Genomic DNA, 15,610 nt, shown 5'->3' on the forward strand with positions numbered 1-15,610 from the left:
CAAGCCAGCTACCCACGATGGTTGTCGGGGTTCCTTTTAGCGCTAAATCTGACCATAATTAAGATGAAAAACAAAAGGAGATCGCTCAGCAGCTTTTGTAACAGAATATGACAACTCTTGGTCTCTGACACTACTAATTCTGACTTTGTACAGGTGCTTTAACAAATAACTCGTTACCAAGGGCTGGAAAGTTCAATGTGTCTTGTTTAGAGCAGAAACAGCTGGCCTGGATGTAGCAGGAAACCAAACGACACTGGCCTAGACTGTGTTTCTTCCCGAAGTGAAGGGCTCCGCGGTGACTTCTTCTGCCCCAGGACTTTTATTTCTCAGGACAGGCGCGAGAAAAAGCCCTGCCCTCTGAAGGAACCAGTTAAGAGAGCCAACCGATGTCACGTGACCGTGCAGCGTAGAGACCCTAGAGAGCACACCCTGCGGCTGCGGTCACTCGATCCGCCTTCATAGGCCTCCGATGTTCCTGGTTCCCTCCTTCCTTCTCGCCAGGAAATGACTCTCATTTCCTTCTACCACACTAGTCTTCAATCTCGACATTCTTTGAGCTTACTGGGAGACCCTCCCAGTCAGTACCACTAAAGCCTCAAACTCGCCACAAAAGGCCTCTTCCCCAAGGGCTCGCCCACGTCCCGCAGCTCCTCTCGTGGCGGCGGGTCGCTAGGCACGCCCCCGCCCTGCCCCGCGCCTGGATGGCCAAGCCCCGGGTACGCTCCTTCTGCGTCACAATGGCGCCCTGGTGGCCCCGCCCCCGGACGCCCGTCTCAGAGACCCCGCCCCCGCGCGGCCCTTCCGGCTCGCTTTTAGAGGTAGGATTGCGGCGTCTTCCGGGAGAAGAAGGTGGGGTTTGACGAGTTCCGGAAGCGGGGCGGGGGCGCGGCCTCGCGGGCTGTTGTTCCCGGATGCTCGGGCACATGACCGATAGGGGGCAGGGCATACCGAGAGCCGAAGGGCTCTTGGAGGTACCGCGTGTGCAAGGGCAGCGGGAGTTTGACTCCGGCCCACAGCGCTTCTGACCACGCCCCTCCGTAGCCCGCGCCAGAGATTTCCATGGCGATGGTAAACAAGCCTCCCTGGACCTAACTAGAACTTCACAGTCCCCAGCGTTTCATTCTCCTCAGGGTGCTCAGGGAATAAGGACGGCCGAGGTGTGCGATGTGAAGCAGAGGGGGAACATGGAGACTCGGAGCCTTAAGCGAAGGGTGGGGCGGGCGGCCTGTTCGAGACCCGCACACTCTGGACCGACTGGGACCTGGAACTCCTGGGGTTAGAGACTGTGGGTCTGTGATTTGGGAAAGGGGTAGTCGTTGCAGAGGTAGCCAAGAGTATCCTTGGTTCCCTGGAGGAGTCGCCAGCCCACCTGGGGAGACGGAGTGAAGGGGGCCAGAAAGGGTCGTCGTTGACTAGTCCAAATCCTAGGACCCAAGGATACGAGAGGTCTGCGCTAGCCTGTAGGGATCAGGTGTGTAGACGTGGTTGGGAAAAAGCTCTTACTTTATTTTTTATCTTAAAGCAGTGCAATTTACTCAAGGCTTGCTACTCAACTTTTCTCCTACTCATTTCCTGTTCCATGAGGAAATATTTTCAAACCTTTGAATTTTCTTCCCCATAAGGTTTATTCCTTTTGTATCTGCATCTTTGTGTACTTCCTTCATGAGCTTAGCTAAATTTGAATATTTAAATCTGAAATATTTCCTGATTGATTTCCTTTGCCTCCTGGTCACACTTTGCTGCAGCATGTGTGCAGGCAGCTGTTTGCTTTTCTTTCTTTTTCTAGACGTATCCTTGACTATATTTTGCACTGGTTCCATTTTTGACGGCTCATCTTGGAGTGAGTTTGAATTCAGCAGATTGTGGGAGTGGGTCCAAGGCTCTCATACTTTTATTATCAAGATTTGCGTGTAGTTTATTTTTTTCCCCACTTAAAAAATATGACATGTAAGAGATCTTTTGTAAAACATATCTCAAAGGTGTCAAGAATACTATTCAATCCAAATCTTAAGAAATAGAACTCAGCCTGGTTCTCTTTCTCATCGGATCTGAACACTGGTCTTGGAGGTCATAAAGCGAGGTGAAAGTGAAGTCGCTCAGTCGTGTCCGACTCTTTGTGACCCCATGAACTGTAGCCTACCAGGCTCCTTGGTTCATGGGATTTTCCAGGCATGAATACTGGAGTGGGTTGCCATTTCCTTCTCCAGTGGATCCTCCCGACCCAGGGATTGAACCTGAATCTCTAGGCAGACGCTTTACTGTCTGAGCTACCGTAGTAGTAGTAATGAAGCTCTCTTCACAGTGCTTGGAGTCTGCTATATGGCCTGTGGGCTTCTTTCAAACAAGGTTAAATTCTCTTAGAACTTGTTTCCTCCTCCCCTGTAAAACAGCATAATCTCAGGCTTAAAAGGGCTTCCCTGGTGGCTCAGACTTTCTTTCAGGCTTAAACGTGAAATTGCCCAGTTATATCTGAGTCTTTGCGATCCCAAGGGCTGTAGCTTACCACGCTCCTCCATCCAAGGGATTTTCCAGCCAAGAGTACTGGAGTGGGTTGCCATTTTCTTCTCCAGGGGATCTTCCTAACCCAGGAATGGAACCTGGGTCTCCTTTGTTGCAGTCAGGCAGACTCTTTACTATCTGGGCCACCAGGGAAGCCCAACGATAGGTGAAGCTTTGTTGTTGTTCAGTTGCTCAGTTGTGTATCCTTTTTGCGATCCCATGGAGTGCAGCATGCCAGGCTTCCCTGTCCATCGCCATCTCCCATCTCATTTCCATTGAGTCGGCGATGCCATCCAACCATCTCATCCTCTGCTGTCCCCTTCTCCTGCCTTTCCATCTTTCACAGTATCAGGATCTTTTCTAATGAGTCAGCTCTTCCCATTAGGTGGCCAAAGTACTGGAGCTTCAGTTTCAGCATCAGTCCTTCTAGTGAATATTTAGGATTGATTTCCTTTAGGATTGACTGGTTTGATCTCTTTGCAGTCCAAGGGACTCTGGAGTCTTCTCCAACACCACAGTTCAAAAGCATCAATTCTTTGGCGCTTAGCCTTCTTTATAGTCCAACTCTCACATCCAAACATGACTACTGGAAAAACCATAGCCTTGGCTAGACGGAACTTTGTTGGCAAAGTAATGTCTCTGCTTTTTAATATGGTCTCTAGATTTGCCATAGCTTTTATTCCAAGGAGCAAGCATCTTTTAATTTTGTGGCTGCAGTTACCATCTGCAGTGATTTTTTAGCGCAAGAAAATAAAGTCTTTCCCTGTTTCCCTTATTTGCCCATCTGTCTGCCATGAAGTGATGGGACCAGATGCTGTGATCTTAGTTTTCTGAATGTTGAGTTTTAAGATAGCTTTTCTACTCTCCTCTTTCACTTCATCAAGAGACTCTTTAGTTCCTCTTAGCTTTCTGCCAGAAGGGTGGTGTCATCTGCATAATTGAGGTTATTGCTATTTGTCCCTGCAATCTAGATTCCAGCTTGTTGATACAGTGATTACTGACTAATATTTCTGTATTTGTGAGAGATTTCTCATTAGCTCTCTTGCCTCTTGATTGAGAGTAATCCTTTATTCTAAGATACGTTACCAGTAAAACTGTATTTGTCTGTTATTGTGGATCTATAGAGGCTCTTCTATAGGAAGAGGAGAACTAAGAGATAATAGATTCTTTCAGGTGAAAAACCTTTTCCTTTGATGTTTTGTTTTCTAATGTTGTTACCTGGCATATCAGTAACCAGTAAAAGATGCCTGGATGTAAAAAAGAAGGAACGAGAACTCCACATTTATCTTAAGACACTTTGTGTGAGCCCAGTCTTCCCAGCTCCCCCATCACTATCTTGAATTTTATGTTTGTCAATTGCTTGCTTTTCTTTATAATTTGACTAAAATTGTATCCCATAGAAAAATGTATTTAATAGTTTTGCATATATATGTTGTTTTCATACTCCATTTTCTTCAGTGCCTTTCTTTGGTTAATCAGCCTTGTCTGTTATCTTCACAGGATTATTTTTTGCTGTTTTATAGCGTTCCATTTAGTAAGTGGGCAGCAACTTATTTCCCCACTATTCTGTTAAAGGAGTTATAAATTGTTTTCAGTTTTCTGTATTATAAACAGTGATGCTTTGAATTAGTACCTATTTTCAGGTCTGGGGCAATGTTTCCTCATTTTCCGTTTTCTGAGATAGATTGTTTAAACTTGGTTTTAATTCTTCTCTAAATATCTGATATAGCTTTTCCAGTGAAACCATCTGGTCTGGAGATTTGGGGGAAAGTTTTAAAATTATGAATTCAATTTTTTAATAGTTACAGAACTGTTCGAATTATTTCATACAAGAGGAGCTGTGATAGTAACTTTTTGAGGAATTTTATCTAAGTTGTCAAATTTATGTAAGTAGAGTTCTTTGTGATTTTCTCATAAGACAACTTTTGAGGTTGTTTTGCTGAAACTGGAATATTTTCAGTCATTATTTCTTGCAATACTTTCCAGGCTCACACTCTTTTCTCTTTCCCTTCTGAGACTCCCATGATGTGATTATTAGATCTTTTGTTATATTCCCACAGGTTCTGGAGGCATTTTTCAGTTTTTGATGCTCTGTTTTCATTCTTGTTCAGATTGGATAACTTATATTGTTCTTTATTCAGGTTTTCTGACTTTTCCCCCATCTATTGGGTCCATTCTGCTTTTGAGCTCATCTGAACTCCAGGAGTTGGTGATGGACAGGGAGGCCTGGCGTGCTGTGATTCATGGGGTCGCAAAGAGTCGGACACGACTGAGCGACTGAACTGAACTGAACTGAGTGAGTTTTGGCCACCTCATGCGACGAGTTGATCCACTGGAAAAGACTCTGATGCTGGGAGGGATTGGGGGTGGGAGGAGAAGGGGACGACAGAGAATGAGATGACTGGATGGCATCACCTACTCGATGGATATGAGTTTGAGTGAACTCCGGGAGTTGGCGATGGACAGGGAGGCCTGGCGTGCTGTGATTCATGGGGTCGCAAAGAGTCGGACATGACTGAGCGACTGAACTGAACTGAACTGAGTGAGTTTTTAATTTTGGTAGTTATATTTTTCAGTTCTAGAATTTCTTCTTGGTTCTTTATTAAGTCTTCTGTTTCTTTGCTAAGTTGTACTTTTCCACTTACTTAAAATGTGTTCATAATTGGTCATTGAAGCATTTTTGTGATGGCTGCTTTAAATTCCTTGTCAGATATTCCAGTATTGGTGTTTCTGTCTTTTAGTCTTTTTTTTTTTTTTCTTTTGACACCATGGGGCTTGTGGGATCTTAGTTCCCTGAGCAGGAATCAGATCCAAGCCCTTGGCAGTGAAAATGTGAAGTCCTAAGTATTGGACCACCAGGAAATTTCTTCTGATTTTCTTTTCTCATTTAAGTGGGAATTTTCCTGGTATTGGTATGATTTTTTTTTTTAAATCCTGGATATTTTCGTCATTTTCTTGAGACTGGCTCTTACCCAAATCTCTTTTTAGCAGGTTTTCTCTGACACCATACTGGCTAAGGAAAGGGAGATGCTACCTCATTACTGCCAGGTAGGTTGGAAGTCTAGGTTGCTCACTCAGCTTCTGTTGACTAACTAGGGCTGGGGAATGGGAGAGGTACCTCATTCTAGTGGACTGGGGTGACTGTCCGGTTCCCTGCTGGACCTTCAGTGACAGCGACTTGGCTGCGAGAATGAGATGTGTGTGTTGCAGCCTGGTGAGGGGAAGTCTAAGCTTCCTGTTAGGCCTTGACTGATATGGGTGGTGGTGGTGGTGGTGGCACACTTATTTTCTGTGGAGTTTGGTTGAAGTAGGGTGGTTATTGCCTACAAGTTTTGTCTTGCAGGGCTGCCCCTTTCTTTATCCTTTGGCTCAGAAGAGCAAGCTTCTCTTAGTACCCACTGACATTTTCAGGTGGCTGGCTTCTCAGACTCCCAATGTAGAATATATGAGGCAAAAAGAAAACTCAGGAACCCTATGTCATGTCATTTCTTGAGTCCCAAGAGAATTTCTTGGTCTAGTTTCTCTTCAGCTTTCAGTTTTGTTAAGTTTATCTCTATAATTTCAGTATGTTTAGCTGTATTTAATGGGAGGAATATGAAGCATATCTTTATCTTATCCTGAACTGGAAGCTTTGCTTTTATTTTTGAAAAGTATTTTTACTCTCTCTGAAATTATTTGACAGTGTTTTTTAGGACTTTAAAGATGTCATTCCACAGTGTTCTCTTTTGTATTGTCTCCTGTGAGAAATCTGATGTTATCCTTTATACGTTCTTTATTTAACATGTCTTTTTCTGGCTGATTTAAGACTAAATACACTTGATCTTAGCCAAAAGGCCAAGAAACGATTAAGATTTTTAAAAAATCACTTGTTTTGAGCAATTTGATTCTGATGTTATTTGGTGTCATTTCCTTTATGTTTCTTTAGTTTAGGGTTCATTGAGTTTCTTGGAACTGTAGGTTTATAGTTTTTTTTTTTAAGTGTGGAAAGTTTTAGGCCATCACTTTGTTATTGAGCAAAGTTTGTGTGTCTGATGGACAGTGAGGCCAAACAAACCAAAATGGTGGAGTTGGAGCAGAGAAAGGTTTATTGCAGGGCAAAACAAAGAGAACTTGTGGCTCATGCTCAAAATCCCCTAATTCCTCCATTGTTTTGGTGGAGAAGCTTTTCTTACATTTGTTTATTTTTATTTGTTAAAATTTGTCTCTGCACTGGGTGTCTGTTGCTGCTCAGGCTTTCTCTAGTTGTGGTGAGCGGTGGCTACTCTTCATTGTGTTGTGTTGTGTTGTGTGGGCTTCTTATTGTAGTGGCCTCTCCTGTTGTAGATCATAGGCTCTAGTTGTGTGGGCTTTAGTAGTTGTGGTGTGTGGGCTCAGTAGTTGTGGCTTGAGGGCTCTAGAGCTCTGGCTCAGTTGTTGCAGTACACAGGCTTAGTTGCTTCCCAGACCTGGGGTCAAACCCATGTCCCCTAAGTGGCAGGTGGATTCTTAACCATTAGACCACCAGGGAAGCCTGAGAAGTTTTTATAAGCTAAATTTGAGATGTAGGCTTCGGGTGTATGACTTCCTTTTGATAGGTTGATGGTGAGCTAGTGTAACCAAAATTCAGCCCCTGTACACTGGTACCAAATTGCATCTTGGAGGTGGAGTTCTGGGTGAAGTATGAATAGCTAAGGGCTTCCCTGGTGGCTCAGAGGTTAAAGTGTCTGCCTGCAATGCGGGAGAACTGGGTTCGATCCCTGGGTTGAGAAGATCCCCTGGAGAAGGAAATGGCAACCCACTCCAGTATTCTTGCCTGGAGAATCCCATGGATGGAGGAGCCTGGTGGGCTACAGTCCACGGGGTCGCAAAAAGTCAGACATGACTGAGCGACTTCACTTCACTCCCAGGTGGCCCTAGTGGTAAAGAATCCACCGGCCAATGCAGGAGCCACAGGAGATGCAGTTTCAATCCCTGGGTTGAGAAGATCCCCTGGAGGAGGGCATGGCAACCCCCTCCAGTATTCTTGCCTGAAAAATCCCACGTACAGAGGAGCCTGGCAGGCTGTAGTTCAGTGGGTCACAAAAAGTTAGACATGACTGAGCACACAGACATGCAGCCATGAGTAGCTATGTTGTTTTGCCAGGCAAAGGGGGCCACAGTAGGCAAATGCCCTTCTGTGTCCCAACCTAGAGGAGGTAGTGAGGAGTTTTTATACTAATGATCAGCGTGTGGACATTCTTCTGATTATTTATTGGTGAAGTAAGTGGGAATCAGCAACATCAATCTTCTGGTTCCAACCAGTCTGGGATCTGCATGCTTGAGAGCAGTGTATGGACTCAAACTTAAAAACCTGGTCAAAACCCTGCTTGGGACTTGAACCCAGGCAAAACCCATAGTCTTCCAACTGAGATCACAGACTTGGTTTCAGGACCTAACGAAGCTAAGGTTCTTGATGTCTCATCACAGAAAAAATTCAGTGAGAGACATAGTGATAGGTAAGAAGTGGATTGATTCACAAACACACTCCACAGACAGAGTGTGGGTCATTGCAGAGGGTGAGTGCAGTGGCCTCGAAATATGTGGTTAGCTTTTATGGCCTGGGTAATTTCATAAGCTCACGAGTGGGAGGATTCTTCCAACTATCTTTGGGACAGAGTAAAGATTTCCAGGAATTGGGCCGCTGCCCGCTTTTTGATCTTTTGACAGCTGATCTGGGCACTGTCATGGTGCCTCCGGGTGTGTTATTTCGCTTGCTGATTGAGGATCAATCAGTCTACTCATCAAAGTTGACTTGTCTGCCATCTTGAACTCATTTGATTCTAATCAGTTTATGTTGTATCCTCTAGGCTATGTCATTCTTTCAAAGGGTGTGCCCTGTCCCCTTCCCTCCTGTTTGACAACTACTGAGCCCATTTGATGCAACTGCTGTGCCTAGAGCCTGTGCTCTGCAACAAGAGAAGCCACCGCAAGAGAAACCTGTGCACTGCAACTAGAGAATAGCCCCCACTTGCCGCGACTACAGAAAGCCCATATGCAGCAACAAAAACTCACCACAGCCAAAAAATAAATAAATGAGTAAGTTAAAAAAAAAAGCAATTTAATGAAGAATCAACAAGCTCATAGAAGACATATTCTCTTTTTAGGTTTAGGACAGTTCTTAATACATGAATGGAGATTGGGATTATCTACCAGGAGTAGAGCCAATACCAGGTAGATCTTTAGCCAGTCATGACTAAATAAGTGGTTTTTGACAGCTTTATCCCTTAAACCATTTGGCCTTTGTAGACATTTTGATTGTCACGGCTAGGGGCAGTACTACTGGTATTCAGTGGATGGAGGACAAGAATCCTGCTAAAATACATTTTGTAGGATAGTTACTAAACTCCCAAAATTATCTGGTCCCAAATGTCAATATTGCTGCTGTTGAGAAGGTTGAATCCTGTGTTACTTGAAAACTGGGTTTGCCTCTTGAGGGGTGTCGAGCGAAAAGACACATCCAAGCCACAGATCAGGAGAAAGAGGGATTTATTACTTGCAGCAGGTGAGGAGAACACGGGGAATCTTTCTCAAAGCAGTGTCTCCCTGAACAGCAAAATTGGGGAATTTTTAAGCTAAGGATACATGAATATTCATGAAGCGACTTGAACAAGTGAATTCAGCATAGAATAGGGGCAGAGGTTGGTAGAGCCCAGACTTTGAAGTCATGAGGGTTAGAAAAGGTCAGCATCTTCATTCCTTTGGTTCCAGTTGGTCAGTGGTTGAGACCTTGAGGAGGGGTTAAATTATGCAAAACAGTTAAAGAAAGTGCCTCAGGCTAATCGTTATCCTTGAAAGAGAACTGGGAGTCTTTATAACTGACTTCCCTGGGTGGCTCAGACAGTAAGTAGTCTCCCTGCAGTGCAGGAGACCTGGGTTTGATCCCTGTATCTGGAAGATCCCCCGGAGAAGGAAATATCTCTCTGGCCTGATGAAAGTTTATTCTTTTGTTCCCTTAGGATTCTTGTTACTGAGACCTGTTGAAGGGCAAGCATTGTGACCAGGCTTAGATTCCAAAATGGCTTAGACCAAAAAATTGCTTGTCTTCTGTCAATAAAGTCCTGCTAGTTCTCTTTCTCCTGAGACTCTCTACCCAATTTGCTTAAAACTGGACTAACAAAAGAACTTGGAATAAAGAGAAGAGTAATTGCTGGCAAAATTTAAGAGAGAGTCAATGTAGTTCTGGGCTTCCTTGGTGGCTCAGTCCGTAAAGTATCTGCCTGCCATGTGGGAGTCCTGGGTTCAATCCCTGGGTTGGGAAGATGCCCTGGAGAAGGGAATGGCTACCCACTCTAGTATTCTGGCTTGGAGAATTCCATGGACTCTATAGTCGGTGAGGGTCACAAAGAGTTGGACACGACTGAGCGACTTTCACTCCCTAAAGTAGTTCTAAATCATTTTGCAGGGGGAGTTGCTACCATTATCAATACCCACACCAACACTAAAAGAAATACTAAGCTTTTGTGTCAAGAGAAGGATTAAGGTGGTGCTAGTGGTAAAGCATCCACCTGCCAATGCAGGAGGCACAAGAGATGTGGGTTCAGTCTCTGGGTCAGGAAGATCCCCTCGAGGAAGAAATGGCAACAAATGCTAGTATTCTTCCCTGGAGAATGCTATGGACAGAAGAACCTGGTGGGCTACAGTCCATAGGGTCGCAAAGAATCAGACACGACTGAAGTGACTTAGCATGCATGCACGTACCTTTCAAGGCTAAGGAATGTACAAGCGCTTCATAAGCATTATATAAAAGCTATATTTATTAGTGCTATATTCAGGCCACTACACAGGGCGCCAGCGACCTCCATTTTAAATTACTAAGTCACGTGTTTAATTAATTGTGAATTTGGCTTTGAGCCCAAATCCTAGTCCCATTTTTTATCACTACACTATAAATCGTAACAATTGACAAGAGTGAGAAAAATAATAGCTAAGGCACAAAAAGAGAATAGAAGAGTAATAGAGAAGTAGAAAACAAAATTAAGTTGCAGACTTGAGATTTGGGACGGTAAGCTAAAAGAAATACTACTGTGAAAAAAGGTAGATGAGCCCAGGGGCAATTGTTGTTAATAAATATTCCCGTATTTTTCTTGTTTGTCACCACACTTGTGGGTTAGTATTCTAGGCCTGGAACTATCTACAGTGGAGATAATACCATTTATTTAAAACAGTTGGCTCAGTTCAGTTCAGTTCACAGTGCCTTGCAAATAATAGCCCTTCATTGGAAGGCATCACAGGTGGCCATGGTTATCAGTTAATGTATTTGTGCTTAAGTTCTATGAGAACTGCGGATGTGAAATTTTTATAAACCTTGCAGATGGTTACTTGTCGGATGACTAATACTCTCAGTTCAACAGTAAACTCTGTAGCTTTCATTTTTTATATTCCTTGTCTCCTGAGAGAGAATGCTGTTTTCAGGGAAACTTTGGGTATACTTTAGAATCACCTAGGGAATTTTTAAAAAAATATTTAGTATTTACTTAATTTGTTTGTTTGGTCACACCAGATCTTAATTGTAGCATTCGTTGTGCCGGATCTTTAGTTGTATGTGGGATCTAGTTCCTCCACTAGGAATTGAACCCAGGCCCCCTACATTGGGAGTGCACTGGCTTAGCCACTGGACCACCAAGGAAGTCCCCACCTGGGGAACTTTAAAAATGGTGATGTTTCTGCTCATCCCAAACCAATTAAAGGGCAACCTTTATGAACAGGACTGAAAGAAGTGGTACTCAAGTTTTTTACTTCTGTTTTTTAATTTTCACATTCATATTTTAAAATTGATGCCTAAAGGTTTATAAATTTAAAGAATTTTGAAGTATTAAGTTTGTGGTATTTGTAAATATTGACTTAAAAAGTAAAAATCACCTCACTTCTTTAAATGTGAATAATTATAATAACCTTAGTGCAATATGTGATAAACTTATCATTGGGAAGTTTCTCATCATTCTTTTCTGTTCTACTCTCTCCATAGAATTTTATCCCACTAATATATATTCATGCTTTAATGTCTTTTTATTACTCTTTGAGAAGGAAATAGCAACTCACTCCAGTAGTTTTGCTTGGAAAATTCCATGGATGGAGGAGCCTAGTAGGCTAGAGTTCATGGGATTGCAAAGAGTTGGACATGACTGAGCGACTTCATTTTGTACTTTGTACTTTATAATTCTCTGGAGCAAAGATATGTATATAAATTTGGGTTAAACTTTTAAGATTTCCTCTGTCCACAGGCTTTAAGTACTTAAAATTTCTGGATTGTGGGATCTTTATAGTACTTGTTAAAACACAGTTAATACAAGCAGTATCCATATATTAAAGCTTTAAGCCCACAAAACTTAAATTTCCATCAATAGGTGAGAGGATAAACTAAAATGGTATGTTTATACAATGGAATGCACATCAATTAAAAAAATTGAAGTACTTATATTAATATATTCATTAGTATGAATGAACTTCAAAAGCATCATCTTGATTGAAAGAAGCCAGACATAAAAGAGTATATACTCTATGATTCCATTTATTTAAAAATCCTAGAAAATGCAAACCAACTCTGTGGTGACAAAAAGCAGGCTGGTAGTTGCTTGGGACTAGCAGTGGAGGGAGGCATGGACTGCAAAGGGATGGGGCACAGACTTCCCTGTTGTTCCAGTGGTTACGACTCCAAGCTTCCAGTGCAGGGGCATGGGTTTGATTCCTGGTTGGAGAATTAAGATCCCACATGCTGCACAGTGTGGCCAAAAAAGAGGGTGGGTGCTTACAGGATGATGGAAATGTTCTGGAACTTGAGTATAGTAGTGAGATCACAGGCGTCATCATTTATCAAAATTCATTGAATTGGGCAGTTTAAATTATACATCAATAAGGTCGACAAGAATATATCCCAAGTTTTTGTAAGTAGTGAAATGTACAGCTTTATTGGAAATATGCAGAAGAATAAGTTCAGTTGCTCAGTCATGTCTGACTCTTTGTGACCCCATGGACTGCATTACTCAAGGCTTCTCTGTCCATCACCAACTCCTGGAGCTTGGTCAAACTCATGTCTATCGAGTCAGTGATGCCATCCAATTGTCTCATCCTCTGTTGTCCCTTTCTCCTCCTGCCTTCAGTCTTTCCCAGCATCAGGGTCTTTTCCAATGAGTCAGTTCTTCACATCAGATGGCCAAAGTATTTCAGTTTCAGCTTCAGCATCAGTCCTTCCAATCAATATTCAGGACTGATTTCCTTTAGGATTGACTGGTTGGATCTCCTTGCAATCCATGGGACTCTCAAGAGTTTTCTCCAACATCACAGTTCAAAAGCATCAATTCTTCAGTGCTCAGCTTTCTTTATAGTCCAACTCTCACATCCATACATGACTACTGGAAGAACCGTGGCTTTGACTAGATGAACTTTTGTTGGCAAAGTAATGTCTCTGCTTTTTAATATGCTGTCTAGGTTGGACTTCCCTGGTGGCTCAGACGGTAAAGCGTCTGCCTACAACTCGGGAGATCCGGGTTCGATCCCTGGGTTGGGAAGATCCCCTGGAGAAGGAAATGGCAACCCATTTCAGTGTTCTTGCCTGAAGAATCCCATGGATGGAGGAGCCTGGTGGGCTGCAGTCCATGGGATTGCAAAGAGTTGGACACAACTGAGCTACTTCACTCACTCATTAGGTTGGTCATAGCTTTTCTTCCAAGGAGCAAGTGTCTTTTAATTTCATGGCTGCAGTCACCATCTGCAGTGATTTTTGGAGCCCCCCAAAATAAAGTCTGTCACTGTTTCCCCATCTCTTTGCTATGAAGTGATGGGACCGGATGCCATGATCTTATTATTTTTTTTTTTTGTAGTTAATTTATTTTTTATTGGAGGCAAATTATTTTACAATATTATATTGGTTGGTTTTGCCATACATTGATATGAATTTGCCCCGGGTTTACATAAGTTCCCCCTCCTGAACCCCCCTCCCACCTTCCTCCTCCCTTTATCCTCCCTCTGGGTCATCCCCGCATGCCAGCCCCGACCATCCTATAACATGCATTGATCCTGAACTAGTGATTCGTTTCACATATGACAACATACGTGTTTCGATTCCATTCTCCCAAATCATCCCACCCTCACCCTCTCCCATAGAGTCCCAAAGACTGTTCTATACATCTGTGTCTCTTTTGCTGTCTCGTATACAGGGTTATCATTTGCATCTTTCTAAATTCCATATATATGTGTTAGTATACTGTATTGGTGTTTTTCTTTCTGGCTTACTTCACTGTGTATAATAGGCTCCAGTTTCATCCACCTCATTAGAACTGATTCAAATGTATTCTTTTTAATGGCTGAATAATACTCCATTGTGTATATGTACCAAAGCTTTCTTATCCATTCGTCTGCAGATGGACATCTAGGTTGCTTCCATGTCGTGGCTATTATAAACAGTGCTGCAATGAACATTGGAGTACACGTGTCTCTTTCAATTCTGGTTTCCTCGGTGTGTATGCCCAGGAGTGCGATTGCTGGATCATATGGCAGTTCTATTTCCAATTTTTTGAGGAATCTCCACACTGTTCTCCATAGTGGCTGTACTAGTTTGCATTCCCACCAACAGTGTAAGAGGGCTCCTTTCTCTCCACATCCTCTCCAGCATTTATTGCATGTAGACTTTTGGATAGCAGCCATTCTGACTGGTGTGAAATGGTATCTCACTGTGGTTTTGATTTGCATCTCTCTGATTATGAGGGATGTTGAGCATTTTTTCATGTGTTTGTTAGCCATCTTTATGTCTTCTTTGGAGAAATTTCTGTTTAGTTCTTTGGCCCATTTTTTGATTGGGTCATTTATTTTTCTGGAATTGAGCTGCAGGAGCTGCTTGTATAATTTGGAGATTAATCCTTTATCAGTTGCTTCATTTGCTATTATTTTCTCCCATTCTGAAGGCTGCCTTTTCACCTTACTTATAGTTTCCTTTGCTGTGCAGAAGCTTTTGATTTTAATTAGGTCCCATTTGTTTATTTTTGCTTTTATTTCCAATATTCTGGGAGGTGGGTCATGGAGGATCCTGCTGTGATTTATGTCGGAAAGTGTTTTGCCTACGTTCTCCTCTAGGAGTTTTATAGTTTCTGGTCTTACATTTAGCTCTCTAATCCATTTTGAGTTTATTTTGGTGTATGGTGTTAGGAAGTGTTCTAGTTTCATTCTTTTACCAGTGGCTGAACAGTTTTCCCAGCACCACTTGTTAAAGAGACTGTCTTTTCTCCATTTTATATTCTTGCCTCCTTTGTCAAAGATGAGGTGTCCATAGATGCGTGGATTTATCTCTGGGCTTTCTATTTTGTTCCATTGATCTATATTTCTGTCTTTATGCCAGTACCATACTGTCTTGATGACTGTGGCTTTGTAGTAGAGCCTGAAGTCCGGCAGGTTAATTCCCCCAGTTCCATTTTTCTTCCTCAAGATTGCTTTGGCTATTCGAGGTTTTTTGTATTTCCATACAAATTGTGAGATTATTTGTTCTAGTTCTGTGAAAAATATCTTTGGTAGCTTGATAGGGATTGCATTGAATGTATAAATTATTTTGGGTAGTATACTCATTTTTACAATATTTATTCTTCCAATCCATGAACATGGTATATTTGTCCATCTATTAGTGTCCTCTTTGATTGCTTTCAGTAGTGTGTTATAGTTTTCTATGTACAAGTCTTTTGTTTCTTTAGGTAGATATATTCCTAAGTATTTAATTCTTTTCGTTGCAACAGTGAATGGAATAGTTTCCTTAATTTCTCTTTCTATTTTCTCATTATTAATGTATAGGAATGCAAGGGATTTCTGTGTGTTGATTTTATATCCTGCAACGTTACTGTAATCATTGATTAGCTCTAGTAGTTTTCTGGTAGAGTCTCTAGGGTTTTCTGTGTAGAGGATCATGTCATCAGCGAACAGTGAAAGTTTTACTTCTTCTTTTCCAATTTGTATTCCTTTTATGTCTTTTTCTGCTCTGATTGCTGTGGCCAAAACTTCCAGAACTATGTTGAATAGTAGTGGTGAGAGTGGGCACCCTTGTCTTGTTCCTGACTTTAGGGGAAATGCTTTCGGTTTTTCACCATTGAGGATAATGTTTGCTGTGGGTTTGTCA

General features: G+C 42.4%; 1 long non-coding RNA gene across 1 annotated transcript in view; it reads left to right on the plus strand.

Annotated features, from left to right (window-relative positions):
• The first annotated feature begins 941 nt into the window (after window positions 1–941).
• LOC129555824 (uncharacterized) overlaps window positions 942–15,610 on the plus strand; it is a 114,776-nt gene continuing 100,107 nt past the window's right edge. The window contains exons 1-4 of the long non-coding RNA XR_008685820.2: window positions 942–1,471; window positions 4,641–4,795; window positions 5,488–5,547; window positions 8,325–8,553. This is a non-coding gene — a long non-coding RNA (uncharacterized LOC129555824). The remainder of the gene's footprint in view (window positions 1,472–4,640; window positions 4,796–5,487; window positions 5,548–8,324; window positions 8,554–15,610) is intronic.

Source organism: Moschus berezovskii, chromosome 12, assembly GCF_049115385.1.
Source record: "Moschus berezovskii isolate FMDL1 chromosome 12, NW_MosBer_1.0, whole genome shotgun sequence".
Classification (NCBI taxonomy): domain Eukaryota; kingdom Metazoa; phylum Chordata; class Mammalia; order Artiodactyla; family Moschidae; genus Moschus; species Moschus berezovskii.